We start from the raw sequence: 19,343 nt of genomic DNA, 5'->3' as shown, positions 1-19,343 counted from the left end.
CAAACATAGTGTATACATTTTGGTTGGGCCCTTTCCTCAAAAGTTTCCTCATTTCTATTCAAACAATTTTACTATAATACTTTAAGACTTATTCAAGATCATTGAACTAATTTTAATGTTCAGAAGGTTCAATAAGTTTCAGTGGAACAGAGTGACCATATAGCCGAATTGTAATATGTTTTTAAAAAACTTCACAGGAACACTTCTGCTAATTGCCAGGGTTCCCTTATTCATTTACGATGGTTCAGAACAAACAAATAGATTTCTACTGAAACTATAGTTCTTATTTAAAATGTGACAGAACATATCTGTTCCAGTGATAATTTTCAGGATTTCCCCTGAATCTACCCACGGAGTTTACAGACAGGAAGCTTAAGTATCAAGTGATCAACCATTACTTCCTTTTTAGGTGCAGTGCTGGGGTTTTCTTAGAATTTACGCCTGTTCTAACACTTTTCAAAGGAAACTATAACTCAGTTTTTCTAGTTTTCCTTTTAAATAACCTTATTTCTAATCAATATAAACTTCATGCATACTGAATGAGATGTACCCGTTGCCGTATTATATAAGCAGTTAAACCAAAGAGACATTGTTCTGGTATCATGTCATGAGTTTCAAATGAGCTGGGATACAAGGGGAACTTCCCACAGCTAAAAATGCATCAAGACATGTGAATGGAATCCACGCTTATGCAAATTAGCAGCACATTTTCCTTTATATACACAAATGTTTATGAACCAGTCACGTATCAAGTTCAGTGTAGGTGTTCAGTAAATGAAAACACAAGATCCAGTCATTTCAATGAGGTGCATCGGCTAGAAAATGATGTGTAATGGGTGACTATGGGGGAAGGGAAACTGCCCAATCACCATGAGTAAGTTTCATAGATGAAGATGGAGCAGAAAAAATGAGAGGCACAGAAACTATAATCAAGGCATAGCCAGAAACTGTGAGAAGCTTTGTCATTTTGTGGAGCTGAAAACGCAACAAGGTAATTGATTTTTTGCATATACTAAACTGGATCAAGACTGACAAATCAGTTAATTGATACCAATTATATTTAAATGTTTCTTTTTTGGGGTAAAAAAATTGCATTGATTTCTGAAAAGGTTGAGAAACCTTTAAAAATGAAAACAAATAATTGAAAACATCACCAGTGCAAATTGTTACCGAGATGCAACCAGGCCAGTAAATTTTCCAACTCAAAAATGCTGAGATTGAGGTTCAGGAATAACTTACAGGGAGTCAATTTGGTGGAAAATGTTTATGTTTTAGAAATTATGTTAAAGTACTATTTATTAATATCATCAAGTAATTATATATCTGCATGACACTCATTTCATAAATAGCTCTGTGTATGTGTAGTTCTGTTAATGTTACATCTCAGGAAAGCACATTTTATCATAGCCTAGAGGTTTGTTGAAACTCATACAATAGCAAAGGAGAAGCAAACCAACAATGTCATACCTTTTACAATAGATTTTATATTTTAATTTGTTTGGCACAAATGGTACTTAGTGTGGTTATGAATTGTTTGAACATGATTTAGTCAAAAATATATTAATTTAGTAACAAAATCAATTCATACCAATAAATCTTTTATCATAGCAGAATATTTCTATATAATGGATTAAAATATAATAAGATAAATAAGATTTTATCATTGTAACATTTTAAGGTTTCCTCCATTTTAAAATTTCTACAAATGATGTGAATTAAGAATGTAATGCACAAAATATAGCTGTAGGACATCACAGCCTCTGTAAAATAACGTTGATTAATATTGATGTTGAAAGGATAACCCCTTTACTGCGCTGTAACCTAACTTAGAAATTTTAACAAAAACATTAAAAGTTAGGCCATAACATATTTCAAAAACACATACAATTCCAATATTTAAACTTCCCATTTTTGACAACTTAAACCACATTTAATACAATGGAGGGCTTTCTGTATATTTCATATTTTGGGTTCACGGCAAGCATCTTTAATGTTGCACTTCATCTCATGTCTCAAGAAATATGTGATTTGTAACTCGTCTCATGCAACCAAGTGAGCTCACTGGTGGTGAGATTTGCAAGATTGTTCTCACACCCAAAATTGCTAAATTTTAATATTAGCAGTTTTAGATGAAACATTCCCAAGGCTAAATACAGCATTTACAGCAAACAGGCAGCATGCCGGTACAGTGCAACTGCATTGCAAACGGAGCAATTCTTGCAGTCAACTTTGGTAAAATGAAGGGTTCTTTACCTTGATATTATTTGCAATTTCCTTCTATGCAACTAACAAGCCATCTCTCTACATCCATACTTTTAGATATTTTATATTTATATAGGAATATAAAATAAGAACTGTAGCTCTCATTTTTTTAAAAATAGTATCTTTTCATTAGGAACAACGTGTCCATAATTTTCCTCAAATTCATAGTTCTATTAATCCTGAAAAATAAACTTGGGCCAATTTGAATAACATAATATTGGTAATTTTTCAGTTGCCTCACTTAAAAATTCCATCACAGGTAAGTTACAGGTACTCACATTTTCTCAAAACAAAAAGAATTTCCATGGAATTTTATTTCAAGGGATTTGATATATTAATAGCTGGCATGAAATGAGGAAGACAGGATTTACAGAAATGAGCACAATTGTGAGAATATCAGCACTGATCATAAACTTACTATAGTAGACAAATGAAAAATAAACATATGCTGCATTCTACCCACTGGGCAAAAAAAAAGGTGCAAGCATTATCCACGGATCACTCTCAAGTCTCTTATGTTGGCAGCATGAGTAGCAGTCTGGAGGATACCTGCCCAAACATCTTGAGTAGATGATGTATGTGGACTCGGCAAATCGAATAGTAGAAATCATAAGGTGTAGGTTTACAGGCAATTACACATCACACATCAATGAAAGCAATTATTGGGCCTTAAATTGTTTCCCCCTTCCCCACTACCCCATTTTTTTCAGTAATTAATGACCCGCTAACAAAATTGCATTCACAGAAGTTGCCCTTTGGAAAGGGCATACGTTCAAAAATTTCATTAGCACATTATTAATTTGACAGAAAAACAGGCATATTCCCTTTATTTTAAAGAGGATTTTGAGGCCCTGTTGTAAAATTGTCACTGTTAATGTAGAATTTGTGAGCCTTCATAAGAACAGGTAGAGCACTCTCAATACTGCCTCAGACAGTTAAGAAGGCATCAGTTCCAAAAATAGATTTTTGTTGCTATAAAATATAAGCTAGCACGTGAAAACAATGTAGAAAAAATGTTTCTGTTGATAGAGTTGGAAACAGTTTAATGGGTCATCATTGAAAACAAAACTATTTGGAATTAAAAAAAAGCATATTCACAATCAATCTGTGCTTAAGCATCTTAGCAGCTAAGCTCCATTAAATGGTGTCAATTGCACATAAATCGCATGGTTGCTATTTAAATCATTGCTATATCTTTATTCTGCACAAAGAATATTAGCCACAACATACTGTAAAAATGAACTGTTCACAAGTTATAAATAAAACAACGTAGTCCATCAATGTAATAATTACACAATGATTTGTTTTTGACCCATTCATTAGCTACAAACTAATATTAAGGTGTCTATAATGAGCACAGTTTGTACAGATTTTAGCATATTTAGTCAGTTAAGGCCTATGATAGAAACTTTTTACTGGTTGCATCAATCCTTCCAAGAACCTCTATCACTAATTGTATATATTGGGTAAATTTGACTTATTTTTCAAGAACATTTAGACATATAACCCTCATATAGAGATTATGTTACTGCAACCCACTGATAATATGCATATATACCTCAAAGCCAATAGGATAGATTGTCGGGGTACATTGTCAACATTGTGGATTAGTCGCCCATTATAGAAACTGCTTGCTGTTCATTTCCATTGCCCAGATGTCAAGTTGAAAGTCTATCCCATAATATTATTTCTATCAATAGCAACTAGGCAACTCTCTGTGTGCGAGGTATGAAGCCAGACTATTGAGATTTATTATACCATTGATTGAACATGGCAGAATCACATGAACTATATTTATCTGAACATAGGTAAGTGCCTCTATCACAGGCATTAAGAGGTACAGTTACCTTGTTTCACAACAAATGATTGGTACATATCCATCCCATCTGCAATATGGAAACAGAAAAGTAAAGCAGTCAGTATTAGTGAAGCAACAAGACTGGTTTTGGGTGTGTAACCAAAAACGTTATAATCTGTCTTTTCACTTTACAGATTTTAACAGGCCTAAAGTGCATTTCCCACATTTTCCTTCTTCAGATTCCAACGTTCCCACTTTTTTTCTCATTCTATTTTATAACTGACATCTTCAGTTAACTAAAATTGAATCTCAAAACATGAAAAATCTATTCACTGACCTTAGATTACAAAATGTCTGCTCTATGTTACCCTCCTTTATCTTATGGCATCATGACAAAGTGACAGGTTTAAAGAAAATGGAGGCATCTACTGACAAAACCCTACTGCTGCCATCATTAGAGTTGCTTTTTCAATATTAGCTTCACTAAAAACAAAACAGAAACCAAACTTCCAATATTTCAGATTAGTTACTGTTAAATACGTTTATTCTTAGGGGCACTTGGAAATATTTTTGAAGACTAACATATTTGCCATATCTAGTTGCCCTGCCTATTTGGTAGTGTCCTACCAAATAACGCAAGCTTAGGCCTCTGGATTAACAATCCAGTATCATAACCGCTGCACTACTGTACTCAGTTTCAATGATATAAACTGCATTTTGGTTAGAATATTTGTATTTTTTTTAAAAAAATCAACACTTAAATGAAATAAGTGTAATTATATTTATGGTCTATCCAATGAAACACTGCCACAACAATGTTATTCTACCCAGAGAGTTAGTTAGAAGAAAACCTGGCTTAGCACACTCATGTTTTTGTTAGTTAATTTTTCATATTATGACAGAAATATTTTAAATATCTGCTCCTCAATTATGAATAAATGATTTAAAAACAATTATCTCAAGAATTGTTCCCCTTCTCCTATGTGCCACAGCAATAGTAAAATTGTGAAGTGCTTGGCAACTTTCCTTTGATTATTTTACAAGTATATAGAAAAACTGACTATACATTTTCTCCGCCAATGTTTGCCTTGTTTTCCCTTGATGATGTTGGCTCATGTAGGATTACAATACGACCTGCAGCCCTCTGATAATTCACCATAGTGGCCATAACCTAAGACCCTTGTCACTATTTGGCAGCGGGTGGCACTAGAGCCGAGCATGACCCAGTCCTCATCTGGTGCCCACGCATTTGTACTTTTCAATAAGAAATAGCTTAAATATAGAATAAGACTGTGATAAAGAGCAGAAATCCTGGCTGGGATACCAAAGATATCCTGAGCTCTGTATGAGATCAATTAATTCAACACAAACACTTCAAGGGGGTGGTGTGGGATGGGGTGAGGGGGGGCTGCGAAATGAGAGGGACTACTGCTCACTCAAAAGGAACTCCATCTACATCAAAGTTGTTTGGCGAACCTTTTCCTATCTAGTTGCAATTGGCAAGAAATTTATTGAAATATATAATTATGTCGCTTACAAGTTATGCATATTTAGCTACAGCTAGAACCGATCACCGTTTCATTCAGGAATAACAACCTTCTATTTTCTTCACCGCAAATAAAGTGAAATGCACCCCTTCGTCACATAATCAATACATATGCATTGCCCACTTAAATAGAGAACTACTTGCAAAAATCTGTTAGCTGATGCTAGAAAGGGCAGTAACTTCACCTTAGAAATAAATTATACTGGTTCCTGATGACCACAATTTGACACTCTTCAGTTAACAGCAAAGCTTTAGTGAAAGTTATCTGTGCCAGCAATTTATATTTGAATTCTGATAAACCACAGAGTAACAGCCATTTGTCTTCAATAGTTAACCTAAGTGGCTGCTCATGAGCAGCTTCAAAGGCATACTATATTATTGTTACAAGATTAAAGTTACTGAAACCTTATTGCAGTTTGTGATGAAGCAAAGAAGTGACCATTCCAATCTATGAACAATTTAGGAACCATGGTGCAGCTCTCTGACAGTAGGATTTAGGTTCCCTCTCTTGCTTTGTGGTTTGCTCCCGATAAGGGTGTTAATTCATTATCAAATTCCTCAGGACTCCACCAGCACTACTAAGCAAATTCCCAGTATGCAACAACAGTGTGGTTGACCGTCTTCCTGACTTTCTCCATCCCTCATGAAAAGATTGCATGGGAAAATCTCAGGTCTACATGTGGATCCTATCACAAAGCTCACTTTTTTTCTCAGAGAGACAGAGACTGTAAAATAAAATTTCCACATAAAAGGACACCTTTTCTCTCTAGTCCCTGTATGGGTGGGTGAATGGCATTTAAAAGGCAGTGTGACTGGTATTTTGTACCTGGGTGAGTTCAAGAAAATTTGCACGCTAGCTGAGAATAGATGTGTTTACCCAAAACACTTTGCTACTTACAGTCCATCTAACTTTCTTCAACTTTCTCCATCTAACTTGCAATATGAATAAGAACAGTCACAGATCAGTAATATGATTGAGGAGAGTTTGTACATAGAATAGTGGATACACAGTAGAGAGCTATTAATTGGCTGAAGCCTGATTCAGGAGTTTGCGTGCTGCATATGAAAAGTTGGGAGTGAGTTAAAGGCTGAAATCCAGTTGGAGAGTTTAAATTAAATCATAAACAATTAGGTCAAAGTGCAGGCATTATCAATGCAGTATCTGGCTGTCATAATGTTGTAGAGTACTGGTTTTATTTGTATCCTTTCTATGTCCCTGTATAATCATCCTATTGACTGCAGATTAAGTGTAAGCGCTCTCTGCACACTGCCTAATTTCTATTTTCCAGGTTAGGTAGGCTGATCAAGCCTCAAGTTATTTTTCTATCAAACCCGACCATTGTTGAAGCATGTCTAAATTACTTTGTTTACTATCTTAGTCCTGCAGATCATAAATCTTGCCCTAGGCATTTTCCTCGAATGATAGCTTTATTTAGCCAATGCTTAAAAGTTCACCTTTAACAACAGAATTGAGACTTGCGTGAAGATTAAGTGGACACAATTTGAAAGGTGTTCAACAGAAAATTTTAATCTGACAGAATTGTTTTCAGGCTTTGTGTCAAACCAATTGCTGTGATGATGAAACCTTTGATAAATTATATATACATGCAATTTATATAATCAATATATAAATATGAATATTATATAAATGTACATATATAGTATATATCTAGATAGATAAAGTACATATTTTCACATACATTGAAAATTGAAGTGGTTGAATCACAGAAGACAAGATTGAGCATCACAGTGCTGCCCTTCACGGTGGAATAGACAACCAAAGCTATTGTTTAAAGATAGAATTTGCATTGATATAGTGGCCTTCATATCCTCAGGAAGTTTCAAAGCACTTCACAGTCAACAATGTACTTTTATAAAATGTATCCACTGTTGTAATTGCTGGGGTGCAGGGGGGTGGGGGGTGGCAGTGGTGTGGTGATGGCAGTGGGGAAATGTGGCAGATTATATTTGCACAGCAAGGTTACAGATGCAGTAAGGATATAACATCCATTCAATTTGTTTTCAGTGGTGTTGATTGCAGGATCAGTGGTGGCCAGGAGACTAGCGCTCTTTTTTGAATCAGTTGATGGACTTGCATTCTCCTATAAGCATAAAGTTGCAACTCCCTTGAAACTGCCAATTTTGTTGAAATATTCTGGATATTTTGAGGTTAGGTTGTGAACTGTGACGATAGGAGTATTTTCTGATCCGCCATGTGAGGTTTGACTGATTCCATGGATTTGCCACTAGTGTGAGGTCACGGCATGCTGATAGACCTGCGATCGCTGGGCCTTCAGTTTCTTTGATGTAGAGCATCTGTGACACCCAGGAAGATTGATTGTACTTGCATTCTATGACTATGGAACCTGCACATGGAATTAGTGAACCACCGTATGCTGAAAGTTTCACAGCAGTAGGTTTCACCATGGCCTTCCATGTTTGTGAATACATGCCATTTAGAATTTGCAGAGCCGGTATGCCAGCACTTGCCCTTTATCAACCTTGACAATAATGAATAGTTACTAACTTTCTTAGGACAGATAATTAGAATCTTGGCAAACATTTCAGATAATGTGACCACAGGCATGTTTTCCATGAGACTGATGGTGCAAAACTTGTGTTCACTGCTCTTTGTCTCATTGTGGATATCGTCATTTTCTGGTTTGCCAATCATCACGTGTATATGTTTCAGATGGAATACCGGACAGTCATTCTTATTGCTTGAAGATAACCATTGTGTACGGACTATTTGGATCAGTGCATGGCTTTTTGTGGCTGCATCAGCCTTTGTTCTAGTGCACTGTTGCTGCCAATGGCCCTTTCTGCCACATGTTTTGCAGAATTGCTGGATAGCTGGGCATTTCCTTTATACATGCAGGAGACCACACCTTCCACATGTCTTGCTAGGTTTGGGTGTGCTAGTTAGTGCGTCAACAATTGGGCTGGTACTTAGGACCTGTAGGCTTTGTCAACCTGTGAGGATAGCTTCATATTTATGTCCATCCTTGAGTAGCTCTTCGATGCTACATGTTTTCGGCTTGTCTAGCAGATTGTGCTGGAATGCTTCCTTTGGAGTGGATGTGATCACCAACTCAACAATTCTGTCTGCTAGCTCTGCATCTAAAAAATCACAGTACGAAATCTTTACTCTGCATCTGCTGATGAAGTGGTCTATGAATTCTGTAGACTGTTGTCAAATTGACATGAACTCTAGTTAATGAATATGGAAGTTTATCCTGATACTGAACTGGTCTTCCAATGTAGTCCATATCTTTTGGGGATCCTTTAGCTCTTCTTCTGTTAATCCTGATATGTTCAGCCTATGTAGACCTTCATTCCCAATAACTAGGCAAATTTTTATGACTTGCTTATCTGGTTCAGATACATCAGAATCAGCTTCTGTATAGCTCAGTATGCTGATTAAATATTTTGAATTTGGATGGTAGGTCAACTGCGTCCCAATTCAAACTGGGAAATTTTATGGACATCCTGAAATATCCTTTTGACTTTCCTCCTTGTTTCATTCAATTTATTGTTCAGCAGTTCGTGAAGCTACCCGTTATAATTACACCTTCTTTGGTCCGATTTTTAATGATATCTTTGTTTTTTTTTTGTTTGACTCTCTCTTGCTCGCTATCGATCCTGCTCAGACCTTGGTCACTTGCCTTTCCTGATTGAGCTAAACTGTTACTGGTCCTCTTGATGCACTGCCCCACTCACGGAACTCATAGGCTATGTACTGCAATCTCACCACGAGGGATATGTCTGCTTACCAGCTCCATACTTCAGCATTATCCTGGTCTGTGTCTTCAAAGCTTTTCTGTGCAGTCAGCACGCTGCATTTGCAACTCTCCAATGCTGTGACTTTGTAGTGATCTGACCAAAACGTCAGGGGTCACCTTGTGCCATGTAGCACAATCTAAGGCTATTCACCAAGTTGTGCCTGTATTCAATCTTGCTGGCACACTGCTGAACACCATGCTGTGGTTTAATAATGATATAAAAGCACCAATCACTCATAAAGGATTGTGTAAACACATTATAGGTTCATTTATTTAAACCAGGTACATGAGAACATATATACATGGATGGAAAGCTTGAGCACATCAGTTGTAGGGCTGCATCTGCTGTGTTCTGCCACAGGCCAAAATGAAACTGAGGCTGGATCACATAACATACTTCCCTTCTGGTGATGGCATGCTGCTAGAATTAAAGGCATATTACAACAATGACCACTCAATTTTAACTGTCTACCTGCTTGATTTCTGCTAGGAAATCTGGAATTTCAGAAGGTTATATTGCAACAAGCCTATGGATAAATTCACCAATACTGCTCTAGCAGGAGTGAATGGACCTAAAGAATTGTTTTAGTTCAATCTAAGAGCCATGCTCTCTAAGTGGACACATCTGCCAGGAGAATGGGATTGATGAACTTACCTATTAGTTTCTTTGGTCACAGAAATCCTTTCCACCAGCCTATGCATTGCAGTTCAGAGTTTTCAGAACAAAATTTTTGCTGTTTCTTTCAGGATTACTATCTGCCTGATAACATACTTGGAAAAAAATCTCTGATGCAAGTTGATTAATAGTCAGCCCAGATCAGTTTGTTGCATTTGAGTCCATCTGGTACCACATTTGCTGGGCAACAGTTAGAGCTCTACAAGCCTTTTGACAAAATTGGCAATTTTATTTAGTTGAAGCAGGATCATATGGAACTAGAACAATGGAGGTTTTACTGGAAGTGGAGAAAAATGTTTCCTATTTTTAAAACAAAGCAGCAAATTGGTTGCATCAAGTAAACCTCTTCGAAATTTCCATATACCCCAACAGAGCAACAGACAAGACATTATCCTAGCAGACAGCAAATCCAGCTGCATGATAGAGTATGATTATGTGGCAGCATTGAAGTGGGGCTGACAGCGGGGAAGGCAGCAAAGAGAAAAGAAAGAAATAGATTTGATTCCATATGTGACCAAACACCCTATCCCAGATACACTGCTTTGGAGATACACCAAAACTTTCATAAGGAAAGCAATGGCATTCAAGAGGACAATATGTTCTTGTGCCCCTCTCAGCCACTACATACTGGCAGTGGTTGGCTTGGAGCCACACGAGATAAGGTCAACCATTTACCATTTTGGCTGCAGGATATGCATTGCCCAGGAAAACAACAAAAAAAAATAATAGGGGAAATACCTAGAACCTCTGCAGCAACAGAAGCTATGCAAATGAGTCAAGAGTGATGGCTTCGGGTATCTTGGTCTCTGCTTGGTATCCAGAAATAATGTGTTTTAGTCCTGGCACCCAACCCTCTATGAAACACAGGGGCAGGCAGCACAATCATAAAAAATACAAAAAGTAAATGCCATCTTTATCCCACAGACATGAATAAAACTCCCATGTTAAAGGTCTTCTAGTTGCTGACTTTGGATAGGAGCCAATCATCACCATTATCATGTGTGCTCTGTCCAAAGGCAGGTCCTTAGGCTCATTGTAGCCTTTCCATGTCTCTCTACCCTGTGCCATTCATTTTATTTGCTAATAGCTTCCTTCAATTTTCAAGCCATCCAGTATTGATATTCTCTTCCTCTTCCTCTCTTTCCTTGATATCTTCCCTAATGTCTGTTACTAGGCTGTTCCCTCTTAGGATGGGCCTTATCCAGTCTCTCTGCTGTTTCCTAATTACATACAGTAAATTTATTCATTGACTCTCCTCAGCACTTCATCATTTGTTACTTTTACTGACCAGCAGATCCTTTCTCTGTCCAAAGTCTTCTTGAGCTAACCAAGGAGTTAGGCATGAGCCAGCATTGGTCCATGTCAAGAAGCTCTTGTCTGAGGTGGATTTTTCCCTCTCTAGAGTCCTTTTATATATCTTATTTATGCCAATCATTTATTCAATTGTCCACTGGCAACAGATATTCAAGGTAATCCCTTATTGAACCAATCGAGAAGTAGTGCAGGCTACCTCTGGATCCAGTAGTCTGTAACTAGTAGGGCTCTGAGTTGAAAGCACACAAGTGTGGTTGCTGAGTACCTTAGTAAATAAACAGAATGTGTTCCACATAAGAATTCTTTGCTGATCAACCCTGTCTATTGTACCAACTCGACCATCCCACAACAAGGGTGCAACCGGGATCCATAAGTCCCAACAAACTGGTGACCAGGATCCAACAAACTGGCAGCGCGGAAAAAGCAAGGAAAAGGTGAGGATAAAGGAAAGATACAATAAACTGGATTCGAGAATAAGCCAAGTTAATGAAAGAAATCAAGAGAAATGGAATTGGCTGTACCTCGCATGATAATTGTAAGTAGAATTTCTGTCCTAATTGTTGAAGCAATCCCCTCACGGAATGCCGCAGTTCAGAAGAATTGATCCTTATGATCTGGCCACGGACGATTGGTCTCATTATATTGAACATCTCGTGTTCTTTTTCCAAGCTAATGACATTACGGGGGAAGGGAAGAGGCAAGCGATCCTCTGATCTACGTGAGGGAATAAAGCTACAGCTTGATTCAGTGCCCCAAGATTTGAAAATTTATGATGAATTGGTGGACCTTGTGAAAGGTCATTACCAACCAAAGCCTTTGGTAATGATGCAATGGTTCAAATTTAACTCAAGAAAAAGAGCCCTGGAGGAGACAGTTGCTTGTTATGTGGCAAGTTGAAACAGTTAATAGAACATTGCAAATTTGGTACATTTTTAAATGACATGTTCAGAGATCATTTAATGTGAATGAGGACACAATTCAGAAGAGATTACAGTCTGAAACAAATTTGGATTTTAAGGCGGCGCTAGAGACAGCACTGGCCATGAAAAGTGCAGTGAGGAATTCAAAAGCCATAAAAGGAGCACAAAATGGTGCCACTACATGTTGGGTGTGAAGCCCCAGCCAAAAAGGGTGCAAAAATGCAAGACCCCGCCGAGAAGCAGGAAACAGCCACCGTTAGCAGAAAAGTAGAAAGAAATGACTTAGCAGCGAAAACAAGGAATAATTACAAGAGGTGGAAACAAGCAACTTATAACAATTAGCAGTTTAAAAAAAATCTAATGTTTTTATCGTTATTGAAAGGGACACATAATGAGACAGTGCAAGGAAAGAATCAGGCAGCCTTTCAAACAAAAGAAAAAGGCCTGTGAGAGCTACAACGTAGAAGAGCCTGAAGTAACAAATTCAGATATTTATTTGTTATTTAATTTGAAGATTGGAAAGACAGAACCAATATATGTAACAGTAAAGGTAAATGGCAGACCTATTATAACGTAAGTAGACACAGAAGCTTCCACCACAGTAATTGGTGAACACACCTTCAAATAACTGAATTATGGTGAACATAAATTAAATTTGGAAGAAACTGATGCCAAATTAAAAACTTACACGGGTGAAGACATCCAAGTCAAAGGCATAAGCAGAGTTACCGTCCATTACAGAAGCCAATCAGTAAAATTAAGCTTAATGGTGGTAGTGGGCGAGGGGCCAAGCCTCTTTGGATGAAACTGGCCAATGGAGTTTAACTTAGAAAGGGCTGAAATTTTCCAGCTGAGGGAAAGTGGGTTACCAGAGATACTATTAAAATACGCCTCAGTCTTTAAGGGGGATGATTCAGCGGCTGCAAGCAGAAATTCATGTGGATCCAGACGCAACCCCCCCGATTCATGAAGGCAGGACCAGTACCTTATGCACGGTGGGTGAAAAGGCACCGAACTACACAGATTATAGAAAATGGGCGTGATAAAACCTGTGCAGTTCTCAGAATGGGCAGCACCAATAGTCCCCATCCTTAAACCCAAACAAAGCATTCGAATTTGTGGAGACCACAAATTGACAGTTAATAAAGTGGCTAAGCTAGACAGACACCCCATACCAAAAATCTAAGCTGCCAGTTGGAACCTCCTACACGAAGCTTGATTTGAGTCATGCTTATTAATAATTAGAGTTAGAGAAGGCCTCCCGGGAAGTTGTCACAATTAATACACACGAAGGGTTGTACCAATATACCTGTTTGCCTTTCAGCATCTCCTCAGCATGCTCCATATTCCAGAGAACAATGGAAAGTTTACTACAAAATTGCCCCAAGTTGTAGTTTATTTAGATGATGTTCTGGTGACAGGACTCACTAAAAAGGAGCATTTGACGAATGTAGAAGTCCCAAAACATTTCTTGCAAGTTTTCAAAAAAAGAAAAGTGCATGTTCCAAGTGAGGGAGGTAATCTATTTAGGTCACTGAGTAGATTCACAGGGCCTCCACCCGGTTGAGGAAAAAGCGAGAGCCATAAGAGAGGCACCAGCTCCAAAGAACACCTCTGAGCTCAAATCATTCTTAGGAATGATCAATTATAATTTGTCTACAGAACTGGCACCCCTGTCTTATCTACTCAAGAAGAACCAACATTGGTCTTGGCAGACACCACAGAAAGAAGCTTTCATAATGGTGAAACAATTGTTGCACTCGTCAAACCTATAAGTACATTATGACCAGAGGAAAGAATCGGTGTTGACGTGATGCATCTCCCTTCGGAGTGGGAGCAGTGCTCTCCCGTCGAATGGATGGCACGGAATGGCTTATAGAATATGTATCAAGAACACTGACCACAGCGGAAAAGGGAGACTCACAGGTAGAAAAAAAAGGCCTGTCAATCATCTGTGGTGTCAAGAAATTTCACAAGTATATACATGGCCATGATTTTACTATCGTTTCAGACCACAAGCCATTGCTCGGATTGCTCAGTGTCGGAGATTAATCATACCAAGGCACCATTAATACATAGAAACCCCATTTATTACTTGTGCACAAGGGAGAACAATATGAGAGCTATAGAACTGTCTCAAAGCAGAATACACAAACACTTGCTTAAAAGCATTTTACAACCAATCAGTAAATTTTGCACATCACAATCCGCTTATTTGCATACATTAACTGACCAATCCATGTTTTAGTTAATTTCCATTCCCACCACAACAGGTATGGTGCCTATACACTTGGTTATCACAACTTTGATTACGTTCGGCCTGAGAAAGAACAACATGGAATGTCTCAGGGCTCATCCTACAACAGTGGTCAGACAAGATGGTATTGTCCTTCAAGGTCACAGTATTTTTCTCTTAGGCCTAGGCATTTAATTCAATTTTTTCCATTAACCCTTTTAGTACTAAGTGGATTCCCTATTTGTCCAGGCCACCACATCAGCAAGGACAAGGCTATACCACCCATAGCCTCAGCAAGAATACAACGATGGGCATTGCTCCTGGCAGCATACGAGTATACTTTCGTCCATTGGCCTGGAGATCAAACTGCAAACACTGATGCACTGAGTTGTTTGTCCTTACAGGAAAAAGACGAGGCTGTCCCAGTTCCACAAGAACTAGTTTTATTGTTAAATTTCTTAGATTCCTCGCCAGTATGTGCAACACAGATCAGAGACTGGACAAATCAAGATCCATTCTTATCCAAAGTACGAGAACAAGTGCTTTATGGTTGGTCACAAGAGCATATGTCTGATGATATGAAACAAAATGAAAACTTTAATAGAAGATATGAAATAACCAGCCAGGTTGGTATCTTATTGTGGGGAGCACGAGTGATTGTTCCTCCAAAAGGTAGAAAGCCATTGTTATTTGAACTACACAGTGCACATCCAGGAATTTCCCGAATGAAGACCATAGCGTGCAGCTATCTATGATGGCTGGGATGGATAGAGAAAGAGAGCTTAGTGAAGAATTGTGTGCAATGTCAGCAATTGCAAAAGTTACCTTCAACAGCTCCGTTACACCCTTGAGAGTGGCCAGGAATACCATGGGTGCGGTTACACATTGACTATGTGGGACCTTTCATGGGAACAATGTTTCTGCTCATTGTTGATGCCCACTCAAAATGGATGGACATATATGATGTGAAGTCACCAACATCTTCTGCTACAATTGAGAAGCTACGTCAAAGTTTTGCCATTAATGGACTACCAGAAGTAGTCATATCTGATAACGGCACAGCATTTATGAGTGCTGAGTTTCAACAATTTATTAGCCTCAACGGTATTCACTCATGTAAAAACGTCACTGTACCACCCTTCCTCAAATGGACTTGCCAAAATAATGGTTCAAACGTTCAAATCAGGCATGAAAAAGGTTAACTGGATATTCCTTAGTAACCAAGCCAGCACGCTTTCTCTTCTATTATAGGACCACCCCTCACACAACAACAGGTGTCACACCTGCGGAATTATTGATGAAATACCATCTCAGGATGAGATTGAACTTAATAATGCCATATTTAGAGGGGGGATGGTGGAAATGAGTCAGGGAAGCCAGAAAACTAGACACAACTGGCATAGTCATGACAGGAAGTTTACAGTGGGAGAGACAGTATATGGGAAGAACTTTGGAGAAGGACCAAAGGGGTTATCGAGTGAAATAAGTGCAATGACTGAACCTTTATCTTACCTTGTGAAGGTGGAAGGCCAAGTCATATGCAGGCATGTGGATCATCTAAGGAAGAGAGAAACAAATCACCAAGAAATGATTCCACCAGTGTTCACAACTGTGTCAACTTTTCCTGTTGAGAGAACTCAACCTTGTACAGATGTGTCTGTTGTACCTGCAAGAGTTGAGGAAACAGATTTGCTGGTGCCCGCTGAAGAACCTGATGTTCAGATGACTCCAGAAAATGAGGTTCCTGACAAAGCATCTGAAGTTGTAGAGCTGAGATGTTCTACATGCATGAGGAAACCCCAGAAAGACTGAATTTGTAAATGTTAAACGTGTAAATAATTTGCAATTTTGATAGAATTTTACTTGTAAATTTAAATGTGTTTCCAAGTAAAGGGGGAGGGATGTGATAATTATGGTTTTATGTAATGTGTAATATACCTTTAAGAAAGATGTTATAAAGGAAGATCACATGATCTTATTAACCAATAGAGGAGTAGCATGGGCTACTTCTGTAGTCAGTACTATGGAAATAGGGTTTGAGTTTTAAAGCACTTGAAAGCAAGTGTAGCTGCAGAGTACCTTTGTAAATAAGCAGCATGTGTTCCACCTAAAAAGTGTCTGCTGATCAACTCTGTTTATTGTACCAACTCAGCCATCCCACAGCAAGCATACAACCAGGATCCATAAGTACCAACAAACTAGGATCCAACGCATGTCCTTGGCAGAGATAAAGGCCTAGATAATGATAAAGAGAGCACTATTCTTAGAATATACAAGAAATTTCTTAGGATTTGTGAAGTTATTATACAGTGATTTCTTACAACTGTTATTTTCTTTTCAATTTAGTTAGAACTTTTCCACATTTTGTGAACTGCTATATTCCTGCTCTTCCAGACCTACCTTGAATTACATCCCATCGTGACTGAGGGGTGAAGCCCAGAACCAGCTTTGAGACAAGAACGGTCTGGGGTACTTGGACTTCCAACAGCATAATTCAGAAAACAACTCATTCTGGAACGTAGCCATGGACCTTTGGTTCACCAGCCCTTAGGTTTTGCTCGATAGTTTGACAAGTAAGTTCCTCAAAAAGAAATTCGAGAAATGTGTGTGGTGGTTACGTTCTCAAGGGTCTGTGAAGCAATGTTAGCTTTTTACAATTATAGAATTGTTTTCCCAAGATGTTTCCTCAACTGCTCAATTAGATAAAATTGGTATGACAACTTTGAATGTTATTCATGACTATTGTATATAAAAGCTTACAAGTACCAAAAAGTCAAAGAACTGAATGTTGCTTCAATGGAGCTGAGTATATATGCTAACATCAGTTTTTTGGGAAATTATATTGTATATTGTGAGGTTGGGCACTGGGTTTCTCTCTCACACAATTGATATGACAGAGCACAGGAATTGGCATTGCAGATGGAACACTGGAGCAGTAGTAGGCCACTCAGCCCCTTGAGCCAATGCCACTGTTCAATTAGGTCATGGCTGATCTGCATCTTAACTCCATCTATCCATTTTTATTCCATAACCCTTACCTTGCCTAAGGAATATGCGCATGCACAAACAGAGTCAATTTCTTTACAGTAACAGGGACTGTTAAATTTTGGAATAATCTGAATTTAATTCTTCCCAAAGCAGCCAAATAGAATGCTTATATTTCCCCTATTGATAATACAACAAAATGAGTTGCTGCCTTTCAAAGTTATAAAGTGCCATTGTTACTGAGTCCACACTGAGCATTTAAAGTGAGTTGTACACTGTATGGGAATGGATAACAGCTATTATAAAAGACCCATATTTTTCAACTTTTTCTCTCCTCTACTGAATCATTGATTTATGTCCGAGCAGGGCTGCACAGGTTGTGTTACCCTCCAGTGCCTCACCCAGTTGGTCTTCTTCAGACATGACCCTGAACAGTGAATGTAGGCAGGGTCTTCAAATGTAGGGTGGGGTGTCCAGACTCCTTCTCACCTACATCCACACCCAGAGTGCACACTATGTATCTTTGGTTATAATGCTCTGACCTAATGTCTCTTCTCTAGCCTTGAGATGCTAATACTAACTGCCTTAATGGAGATCAGCAAACTCAGCACAGATCTGGATCTTCCTGAATTGTAAGACTCAGCTAACAAAACATAAGGTGAGCACTATCTGTGTTGAAGAAGCACTATTACTGGGTATCTGAAATGCGCAGTATGAAAATAGGATTGGCCATAATAAGACAGTGGCTAATTCTCTTGCGCAATTTGATCTGCAAAAGCAAGCATAATCAGGAAAAAATCCCCATTCCCAAGTTTAAACGGATAAGATGTCCTTAGGGCTATCATTAAACAGAAGACATGATTAAGTGCTACCTGGGAAAGATAGCAAATTAGCACATTTGAGTCATCACATATTGATATAATCAGTATTCAGACAACTGATAAAACATGTCATACATCATCTCTACAATTGTACATAATTAATATATTACTGAATATATTTTAATGAAGGAATATTAATTAGTAAGATAGAATCAAAAGGACAAACCTTATTTTTCCCCCCCAAAATACCCATGTTATTTTAGATATCTGCAGAATTAGGGACTCAATTTTCCCAATCTTCGCCTAATTTTGTCATGTCGCTCACTTTTATTTCTTGAATTAGGTGAAGGTTGAATCTTCTTCATTTATAGTCACTTTGAACATGGACAATGTTGCATTGCTTCAGTTTTATACCAAACTCTCAGCCTAGACTTCATACCTGGGATGTGGAATGGGTCTTGAGTTCAGGGGGGAACGGTAGCATAGGGTTAATGTTACTAGATTTGTAATCCAGAGACCCAGGTGAATGCTCTGGGGACATGCGTTCAAATCCCACAATGGCAGCTAGTTGAATTTAGAATCAAAGAATAAATCTGGAATATAAAGCAAGTCTCAGCAATTATGACCATGACAACTATCATTGATTGTTGTAAAAACCCAGCTGGTTCACTAATGGTCTTTGGGAAACAAAATCTAGTGTCCTTACCTGGTCTGGCCTACAACTGATGCTGGACACAGTAACGTGGTTGACTCTTAACTGTGCTCTGCAATGGCCTAGCAAGCCACTTAGTTCAAGGCTAATAGGGATGGGCAACAAATGCTGGCTTTGCCAGTCATGCTCACATCCAGAACTCATGACCTTCTTATTTTCACTGAGCCAAGTGTGACACTTTTAGAGGAAAGCACCTTTCATCGTTTGTTCTTTGAAAAATACTTTTCTATTCATTGAGGCCATATTTTTGTTGAATGTATCTAAGAGTAAAACAGAAACCAGATGCCTAAG

The 19,343-nt window shown here is 38.3% G+C and overlaps 1 long non-coding RNA gene across 1 annotated transcript; it reads left to right on the top strand.

The window, feature by feature from the left end:
• Positions 1–761: 761 nt before the first annotated feature.
• LOC121280761 lies at positions 762–18,167 on the top strand. Its single transcript, XR_005943705.1, has 3 exons — positions 762–991; positions 16,929–17,107; positions 18,080–18,167. It is a non-coding gene; the product is annotated as an uncharacterized LOC121280761 (long non-coding RNA).
• Positions 18,168–19,343: the final 1,176 nt, after the last annotated feature.

Source organism: Carcharodon carcharias, chromosome 8 (genome assembly GCF_017639515.1).
Source record: "Carcharodon carcharias isolate sCarCar2 chromosome 8, sCarCar2.pri, whole genome shotgun sequence".
Taxonomy (NCBI): Eukaryota; Metazoa; Chordata; class Chondrichthyes; order Lamniformes; family Lamnidae; genus Carcharodon; species Carcharodon carcharias.
Note: the sequence above shows the minus strand (reverse complement) of the source record. Positions and strands in the feature narration are given on the sequence as shown.